This window comes from Rattus norvegicus, chromosome 2 (assembly GCF_036323735.1).
Source record: "Rattus norvegicus strain BN/NHsdMcwi chromosome 2, GRCr8, whole genome shotgun sequence".
Taxonomy (NCBI): Eukaryota; Metazoa; Chordata; class Mammalia; order Rodentia; family Muridae; genus Rattus; species Rattus norvegicus.
In genome coordinates this window covers 84,453,791-84,464,600 of record NC_086020.1, presented here as the reverse complement: position 1 = coordinate 84,464,600, position 10,810 = coordinate 84,453,791, and the positions used below count along the sequence as shown (strand labels likewise).

Below are 10,810 nucleotides of genomic sequence, written 5' to 3'. Positions count from 1 at the left end.
CAATAAAAGGACTTCAGGGGGAATCACTATCCCTGAACTCAAGCAGTATTACAGAGCAATAGTGATAAAAACTGCATGTTATTGGTACAGAGACAGACAGATAGACCAATGGAACAGAATTGAAGACCCAGAAATGAACCCACACACCTATGGTCACTTGATTTTTGACAAAGGAGCCAAAATCATCAAATGGAAAAAAGATAGCATTTTCAGCAAATGGTGCTGGTTCAACTGGAGGTCAACATGTAGAAGAATGCAGATCGATCCATGCTTATCACCTTTTACAATGCTTAAGTCCAATTGGATCAAGGACCTCCACATCAAACCAGATACACTCAAACTAATAGAAGAAAAACTAGGGAAGCATCTGGAACACATGGGCACTGGAAAAAATTTCCTGAACAAAACACCAATGGCTTATGCTCTAAGATCAAGAATCGACAAATGGGATCTCATAAAACTGCAAAGCTTCTGTAAGGCAAAGGACACTGTGGTTAGGACAAAACGGCAACCAACAGATTGGGAAAAGATCTTTACCAATCCTACAACAGATAGAGGCCTTATATCCAAAATATACAAAGAACTCAAGAAGTTAGACCACAGGGAGACAAATAACCCTATTAAAAAAATGGGGTTCAGAGCTAAACAAAGAATTCACAGCTGAGGAATGCCAAATGGCTGAGAAACACCTAAAGAAATGTTCAACATCTTTAGTCATCAGGGAAATGCAAATCAAAACAACCCTGAGATTTCACCTCACACCAGTGAGAATGGCTAAGATCAAAAACTCAGGTGACAGCAGATGCTGGCGAGGATGCAGAGAAAGAGGAACACTCCTCCATTGTTGGTGGGATTGCAGACTGGTACAACCATTCTGGAAATCAATCTGGAGGTTCCTCAGAAAATTGGACATTGAACTGCCTGAGGATCCAGCTATACCTCTCTTGGGCATATACCCAAAAGATGCCCCAACATATAAAAAAGACACGTGCTCCACTATGTTCATAGCAGCCTTATTTATAATAGCCAGAAGCTGGAAAGAACCCAGATGCCCTTCAACAGAGGAATGGATACAGAAAATGTGGTACATCTACACAATGGAATATTACTCAGCTATCAAAAACAATGACTTTATGAAATTCGTAGGCAAATGGTTGGAACTGGAAAATATCCTGAGTGAAGTAACCAATCACAGAAAAACACACATGGTATGCACTCATTGTTAAGTGGCTATTAGCCCAAATGCTTGAATTACCCTAGATGCCTAGAACAAATGAAACTCAAGACAGATGATCAAAATGTGAATGCTTCACTCCTTCTTTAAAAGGGGAACAAGAATACCCTTGGCAGGGAATAGAGAGGCAAAGATTAAAACAGACACAGAAGGAACACCCATTCAGAGCCTGCCCCACATGTGGCCCATACATATACAGCCATCCAATTAGACAAGATGGATGAAACAAAGAAGTGCAGGCCGACAGGAGCCGGATGTAGATCGCTCCTGAGAGACACAGCCAGAATACAGCAAATACAGAGGCGAATGCCAGCAGCAAACCACTGAACTGAGAATAGGACCCCCGTTGAAGGAATCAGAGAAAGAACTGGAAGAGCTTGAAGGGGCTCGAGACCCCATATGTACAACAATGCCAAGCAACCAGAGCTTCCAGGGACTAAGCCACTACCTAAAGACTAGACATGGACTGACCCTGGACTCTGACCTCATAGGTAGCAATGAATATCCTAGTAAGAGCACCAGTGGAAGGGGAAGCCCTGGGTCCTGCTAAGACTGAACCCCCAGTGAATTAGATTGTTGGGGGGAGGGCGGCAATGGGGGGAGGATGGGGAGGGGAACACCCATAAAGAAGGGGAGGAGGGAGGGGACGATTGCCCGGATACCAGGAAAGGGAATAACACTCGAAATGTATATAAGAAATACTCAAGTTAATAAAAAAAAAAAAAAAAAAAAAACGCATCCCATGAGTCTGTGCAAAGATGGTACAAGATAGTCTCCGAGTGGTTCCCTATGGCAGATTCAGGAGAGCCATGTTCTTTGCCGATTCCAAATGACTCCATCTTCCATATCCTCATTTGTTTAACATGCTTGAATATACAACTCTTAAACTATTTTGAAAGGTATATCTTCATTAAGGTCTATAGCATAGCCACAGAAGAGTGTGTTCACATTCTGCATGGGCACAAAAATTTAGTGTCTGGAATCCTCATCAACCCCAACAACCATCTTTAGTTTTACTCATGTCCCTTTGGTAGTACAGTTAAGCTATGGAACTATCTTAATGACATTTTGATACAGACTTTCATCATTGGACTTATACTCCACGCCCTCTTTATTCCTCCCCAAGCTGAAGATTCCATCTTCCTTACAATAGGTAAAGAAGAACCAGATATATTTCAGCTGGTTTCAGTGAGACTGCCCAAGTCACCAAGCCAGGACGTAGAAGCAAAGGAGCTCACCTTTGTTTTGGATTAAATAAACTGGTCCCCCAAGTGCACTGCCTTTGGAAATGAGGGAGAATATGTTGCTACATTTGGGACTTTTGCCTATCTGTTTATGTTTACAAAAAGGAAAAAAAAACATGTAATTTTACCTTACTATCAACAAAAATCAAGAAGGATGCAAAGAACAAGTTCACATGTGTAGTCTGCCACCCATAGGAAGAGTGAGTTATATCTAGTCACATGGACAGCAAAATCCACCATTGGAGAAATTTTCGTGATGATAAGAAGTATACCTACATGTTTGCATTGGTTATAGATTGGGCTTTGACAGTAACAGGCATCAATCTACTGAGTGTTGGGCGTGAGTGTGTCTTGTGGAGTGTGGAGATGGATCAGCAAAAAATAAGGAGTTTCTCTCTCCGTTAGGATCTACCACTGAACACTCTCCATCTCACCTTTGGGAGATTTGTTCTGTAATTCTCATTCTGATAATAAGATAACAGTTATTCACTGAACTCTTGATGCATCTACAGAAAGATAGGAGTATATCAGTTTGACAGTTGATCCAAGAGCCAAAGCTTTAGTTTAATACTCCATTTAGTGGAGTGTTTGGTTGGCAACAGTTGAACAAAGGCAAGAAAATGAAAATGAGCTGGAGGTGCAAATGAAACTGTGGAGCTAGAGCAAGAAAACCCAAGGGTCTGTTCTTAACACAAAGATCACCATGCCACATGATGACCCCATCCCAGCTCTGTTTCAATAGTGCAGAAAACTATGAAAAACCCATTCTGCTCACAGCTAGCAAATATGGCCAGTTCAAACTATTGGTATTAACAGATGATTCTGATATATACAAAAAAGCCATTACCTGAACTTGTAACTTTTTGAGTAGTTACCACAAGTATCAAGCAAGTGATTACTGCTTCTCTAAAGATGGCTCCTTACTAGCAGTTACCTTTGAGGAAATAGTTACAATGTGGGACTCAGAAACATGGAAACTAAAGTGTACATTTTGCCCAAGGAGCTGGGAAAATAAGGCACCCTTTGCTTTGGAAGACTGACATGCTCAAAGTATCTTCTAGGCACTACTGAGAATGGCAGCACTACTGAGAATGGCATTCTCTGCTGTTGGAGTCTGCCTAGTTGTTCAATGCAGTGGAGTGCAAAATTAAATGTTAGAGTTAGAGAATCCAACCCTTACTCAAACCATGATGCTCAGTGTATAATGGCCATTGTATAATCAAAAGAATGCCTCCAGAGAGGAAGTCCAGTGGGGAGCATTTGTTCTATGAGATGTCCCAGAATCATTCACCTCAGAAGCTCACCAGCGGTTGAACAGATCACAGTTTTTCTTCCTAACTAAATCACCGGCAAGCAGACAGCTGCTAGCAGAAGCAAGTTTGCAAACAACCCCAATTTCTTTGTTTTATATTGGGAAAACAAAGGCACCAGCAGGATGCAAAGTTAAATGAACCTTCAGAGAATGAACCCCCCCTTTAATGGAGAACATACTTGCAATTAACAAGCGTCTTCACACCCCAGCCCACAGGCTGCCATCAGCCTAGTTCCTGTGCTCTCTGTTTGCAAACTCACTGTTGCTCTCTAAAAAGACTAAAAATGCTGAAGAAATTACTGGTGATGTAGATGTGAAGGGGAAGAGAGTGGCGATTCAGATGAAGAAAATGATCTTAGGAAATAATGAAGAGGGGCTGGAGAGATGACTCAGTGTTTAAGAGCCCTCACTGATTGCTCTTCCAGAGGTCCTGAGTTCAATTCCCAAGAACCACATGGTGGCTCACAACCATCTTTAATGGGATTTGATACCCTCTTCTGGTGTGTCTGAATACAGCTACAGGGTACTCATATATATATATATAAAATAAATAAATAAATCTTTTTTAAAAAAGAAAGAAAATGAGGAAGAAAAAAAGGAAACAAATAACATGGACTTGGAAAAAGCTACATCAGCTGTCAAAATCTGAAGAGCAAGAGCTGAGAAACTTCAGAAAAGTAGACTATAGCTGGCTAGCTGCTCTCTAGGCTGTGACTGTGGTGTGACACACAGCATGTTATACTTAATTTTTACTGTCCGTTACTACTTCAAAAAACTTTTAATATTATTTTATTCCCAAGACAAAATGGAACCTATATTCCCTCAAAAATCCATGGAGTTGAAAGGGGATGTATTACAGGGTTTGTGGAGAGTTGATGGACAGAAATAGGGTAGATGGGTTCATATTTCAATGTATGCATATATGAAATTCTCAAGACTAAATAAAAATTATATTTTAAATAAATAGATTGCTCCTCAAAGGCAACCAAGTGTGGATTTTTCCCATGTATAACAATATTTTCTAGGTGCTTCTTTGGGATCCCATCTGTCATATGATAAGCATCTATTTCACTTAATTTAATCTATACCTTCTACTTAGTCACTCACACAAGGATAAAAGGATATCACACTGTGTCCATCTTGCCTACCGATTGTACTTCACCAAAACAGAAGCATTTCTGGAGAAGGTTTCCATTTAGGGTACACGGGAACCTGGGTGATACAAGGTTCACTAACTAGCCTTAAACGCTGACTTGAAACAGTTGAATACTCACAGGGAATGTGGCTCATACTGGGCAGGTAGGCAGCTTTCAGGATATGCAGCCCTGTTAGCTTCAGTTATGGATAAATTCAGCAAAATTCCTATTAAGAAAAGGTCAGTCTTAATGAAAGGGAGACATAAAAACAGAATCTGAGAAAATTCAAAAAACGTATCAGATCCTACTACAAAAGTCTATATTCAACAAAACTTGAAAATCTAAAGGAAATGGACAATTTTCTAGAAAAATACCAGCTACCAAGCTTAAATCAGGAAGAGAGAAACCATTTAAACAACCCTATAACTTCTAAAGAAATAGAAGCAGTCATTTAAAGTCTCCCAACCAAAAAGAGCCCAGATGGGTTTAGTGCAGAATTTTATCAGACCTTCATAGAAGACCTCATACCAAATCTATCCAAACTATTCCACAAAACTGAAATAGACAGAGCACTACCAAATTCCTTCTATGAAGCCACAATTACTCTCATACCTAAACCACACAAAGACCCAACAAAGAAAGAGAACTTCAGACCAATTTCCCTTATGAATATCCATTGCAAAAATACTCAGTAAAATTCTTGCAAACCAAATCCAAGAACATATCAAAACGATCATCCATCATGATAAAGTAGGCTTCATCCCAGGTATGCAGGGATAGATCAATATATGGAAATCCATTAACGTAATCCACTATATAAACAAATTCAAAGATGAAAACCACATAATCATTTCATTAGATGCTGAGAAAGCACTTGACAAAATTCAACACCCCTTCATGATAAAAGTCCTGGAAAGAACAGGAATTCAAGACCCATACCGAAACATAGTAAAAGCCATATACAGCAAACTAGTTGCTAACATTAAACTAAATGAAGAGAAACTTGAAGCAATCCCACTAAAATCAGGGACTGGACAAGGCTGCCCACTCTCTCCCTACTTAATCAATATAGTTCTCAAAGTCCTAGCCAGAACAATCAGACAACAAAAGGAGATCAAAGAGATACAATTTGGAAAGGAAGAAGTCAAAATATCACTGTTTGCAGATGATAGGATAGTATACTTAAGTGACTGCAAAAGTTCTAGCAGAGAACTACTAAGCCTGATAAACACCTTCAGCAAAGTGGCTGGGTATAAAATTAACTCAAACAAATCAGTAGCCTTCCTCTACACAAAAGATAAACAGGCTGAGAAGGAAATTAGGGAAACAACACCCTTCATAATAGTCCCAAATAATATAAAATACCTCGATGTGACTTTAATCAAGCAAGTGAAAGATCTGTATGATAAGAACTTCAAGCCTCTGAAGAAAGAAATTGAAGATCTCAGAAGATGAAAAGATCTCCCATGCTCATGGCTTGGCAGGATTAATATGGTAAAAATGGTCATTTTACCGAAAGTAATCTATAGATTCAATGCAACTCTTCATCAAAATTCCAATTCAATTCTTCATAGAGTTAGACAGAACAATTTGCAAATTCATCTGGAATAACAAAAAACCCAAGATAGCTAAAACTATCTTCAACAATAGAAGGACTTCTGGGGGACTCACCATCCCTGACCTCAACCAGTATTACAGAGCAATAGTGATAAAAACTGCATGGTATTGGTACAGAGACAGACAGATAGACCAGTAGAATAGAACTGAAGACCCAGAAATGAACCCACATACCTATGGGCACTTGATTTTTGACAAAAGAGCCAAAACCATCCAATGGAAAAAAGATAGCATTTTCAGCAAATGGTGCTGGTTCAACTAGAGGTCAGCATGTAGAAGAATGCAGATTGATCCATGCTTATCACCCTGTACAAAGCTTAAGTCCAAGTGGATCAAGGACCTCCACATCAAACCACATACACTCAAACTAATAGAAGAAAAAGTGGCACTTTTTTTTCTTTTTTTTTTTAAAGATTTATTTATTTATCATTATATATAAGTACACTGTAGCTGTCTTCAGATACACCAGAAGAGGGCATCGGATCTCTTTACAGATGGTTGTGAGCCACCATGTGGTTGCTGGGAATTGAATTCATGACCTCTGGAAGAGCAGTCAGGTGCTCTTAACCGCTGAGCCATCTCTCCAGCCCCGCACTTTTTTTTTTTCAAATACATGGGCACTGGGAAAAATTTCCTTAATGAAACACCAATGGCCTAGGCTCTAAGATCAAGAATCGACAAACCAGACCTCGTAAAACTGCAAACCTTCTCTAAGGCAAAGGACACTGTCATTAGGACAAAATGGCAATCAAAAGATTGAGAAAAGATCTTTACCAATCCTACATTCAATAGAGGGCTAATATCCAAAATATACAAAGAACTCAAGAAGTTAGACTCCAGAGAGCCAAATAACCCTAGTAAAAAAAATGGGGTTCATAGCTAAACAAACAATTCACAGCTGAGGAATGCCGAATGGCTGAGAAGCACCTAAAGAAATGCTCAACATCCTTAGTCGTCAGGGAAATGCAAATCAAAACAATACCGAGACTCCACCTCCCAGCAGTCAGAATGGCTAAGATCAAAAACTCAGGTGACAGCAGATGCTGGTGAGGATGTGAAGAAAGAGGAACACTCCTCCATTGTTGGTGGGAATGCAAACTGGTACAACCTCTTTAAAAATCAGTCTGGAGGTTCCTCAGAAAATTGGACATTACACTACCTGAGGATCCAGCTATACCTCTTCTGGGCATATACCCAAAAGATGCCCCAACATACAATGAGGACATATGCTCCACTATATTCATAGCAGCCTTATTTATAATAGCCAGGAGCTGGGAAGAACACAGATGCCCTTCAACAGAGGAATAGACACAGAAAATGTGGTACATCTACACAATGGAGTACTACTCAGCTATCAAAAACAATGACTTCTTGAAATTCATAGACAAATGGATGGAACTAGAAAATACCATCCTAAGTGAAGTAACCCAGTCACAGAAAAACACATATGGTATGCATTCATTGATAAGTGGATATTAGCCCAAATGCTCGAATTACCCAAGATGCAATCCACAGACCACATGAGACTCAAGAAGGATGACCAAAATGCAGATGCTTCACTCCTTCTTTAAAAGGGGAACAAAAATATCCATAGGAGGTGATATGGAGGTTAGGTTTAGAGCAGAGACTGAAGGAACAGCCATTCAGAGTCTGCCCCACATGTGGCCCTTATATATACAGCCACCAAAACTAGGTAAGATGGATGAAGCTAAGAAGTGCATGCTGACAGGAACCAGATATAGATCTCTCCTTAGAGACACAGCCAGAACATGCCAAATACAGAGGCAAATGCTAGCAGCAAACCACTGAACTAAGAATGGGACCCCCATTGGAGGAATTAGAGAAAGGACTGAAAGAGATGAAGGGGCTTGAGACCTCATAAGAACCACAAGCCAACCAACCAGAGCTTCCAGGGACTAAACCACTACCCAAAGACTACACATGGACTGACCCTGGGCTCCAATTGCATAGGTAGCAATGAATAGCCTAGTAAGAGCACCAGTGGAAGGAGAAGCCCTTGGTCCTGCCAAGGTTGGACCCCCAGTGCAGGGGATTGTTGGGAGGGTGGTAACGGGGGCTGGGTAGGAAGGAGTACACCCATATAGAAGGGGAGGTGGACAGGTTAAGTGGCTGATGGACAGGAAACCAGGAAAGGGAATAACATTTGAAATGTAAATAAGAAATACCAACTTAATAAAAATGTGGCGGGGCGGGGGGGGGGGGGAGGTCAGTCTTGAGACTACAAGTTAAGTGTTGCAAATGGTGTGTTTAAAAACAGCCCAACATGTGTTGGGCCATCAGGCAGAACTTTAATGGCCCAGGTTTGTCTCAGTGGGAATAGTGTGACTTTCTCAGTAGTCCACCTTTCAAGGAGCCTGGGATACTGAAAGTCACATGTCATACCTACTCATACTTTATTGACTAAAATAGTCCATGTTCCAAATAGATGAAAGAGGTGGCCTCCAGCACCGCCCTACCCCATCCCTACCCCCTTCCTGAGGAGCTGATGGCAGAAGAGTCATTCCTTTTTGAGGTTGTGGCCACTGGTAAGATTCGTGCTCTGGTAGATGGCTCCACAGCCATGCACATAAGTGCAAGAGTAACTGGATTTAGTAGGTTATCATAAATAGGTAAATAAATAAATAAATAAAGATACATAAGATTAGGAGAAGACAATGTTGAAGAAAGATATGGGGAGAGTTAGAGAAAATGGGCAGTGAATGTGAATATTTCATTGCATATATGTATGAAATTCTCAAGAACACATTTTTAAAATTTTAAATAAAATTAGAATGAAAAAGTCACATACCCACCTCCTGCTTAATGAATCGCATGTAGATCAGTGCCTTTCAATGAAGAAAAGTAAATTGCCAGACCTCATAGTTTACATATACCTCACTATCCGCAGCCCTCTCTGACACTGAGGCAGGCTGTAGTCTATAGGATAGATAAACCCAACTGCCTTCCAAAGGAAGAAAAGCTGACTCACTGATCTGAGCTTGGCCTTGTGACTTGCTTTGGCCAATAAGATGTGAGCAGAGTAACAGGGGACATTTTCACGCGGAAGCCTTTCCAGTCATTACCTGAAATCACCCTGCACTTCCACAGAGGGGCCACTCACTCCGCTAGCCACAGTCATCTCCACAGAAATAAGCCTTGGTCACTCTGTAAGCCACAGAAAGTCTGGTTGCCGTCCAGGGAGGCTGAGCAATGCAGAATGACATAGAAGGTAATGTGCCACCACAGTAGAATACAAACATGTCACGGGGCTTGAGGGCTGAGAGGCAGGAGGCTAGAAAGTTCTTAGGCTGCAGTGGTAAGGTATTTGCCAACCCTGTCGCCTGCGATAACGTTGAGAGTAGAAAGTGAAACAAATGAACTCCAGACTCCGAAAATGAAATTGGAAAGCTGACAGAGGTAGCTAATGGCTACAGAAGTGGCCATTTTGCTAGCAGAATTGGGAGTTCAGAGAAACTGGAAGTTCCATGATCTGTAGGCATACAAAGTAGAACTGCTTTCTCCTCCAGTTGGTAAAAGATAAAAGGGAGCATCAAGCCACAAAAGCCCACAACCATGGGACTAGAAACACCGTGACCTGTGTGGCCTGTGTAGCCTCTCCGCTCTTTGTTAAAACCCTGATTGGGCAGACGTATAGAGGAGTCCATACTTTATAAGAGCTGCTTCTGGCAGCAGAAGTTAATAATTCTGTACATGGGACTCAAGTACATTGTTTAGAAACAAAAGCATACCCAAGTTCCAAAACCGTGAGACAAATACCAAAGCTTAGCCGCTAACGCATCCCTGGCTTATGCTTCTGCGGCCTTCTTCTAAGGAGACCTGTGTGTACCCTCTGGGTTTGCATCCTAAATCACACCAGTCCAAACCAAGATGACTCTTGGGTCTAAGTACACCAGACGAGGTCCTTCCAAACTCCCTGACTGACAGCAGAATTCACACGCCTGCATTTTTAGGGCTGAGGTCCTCAGCTCCAGAGGCCAGTCATCACTCCCTGACATGTGACCTCTCTAGAGGATGACTAATCAGAGAGTACCTCTACCACTTTGTCTGTCCAGCCTTGATCTCCAGACTCTTTGAAAGGGCTCGCCTGATAAGGCGATGCCTCAAGACCCGAGGACAACTCTTCTTTAACTTCAAGTCAACTGCTTAGACACAATCTCCTCTTTGAGAATCCACCATCCTTTTCCATATAAGCTACACATGGATATCCATTGCTGGGCCGATTCCACAACAAGAAGGACTTAGACTG

General features: G+C 41.2%; 1 pseudogene; it reads left to right on the top strand.

The window, feature by feature from the left end:
* Positions 1–2,023: 2,023 nt before the first annotated feature.
* Positions 2,024–4,156, top strand: Wdr75-ps1 (WD repeat domain 75, pseudogene 1; annotated as a pseudogene).
* The last annotated feature ends 6,654 nt before the right edge of the window (positions 4,157–10,810 follow it).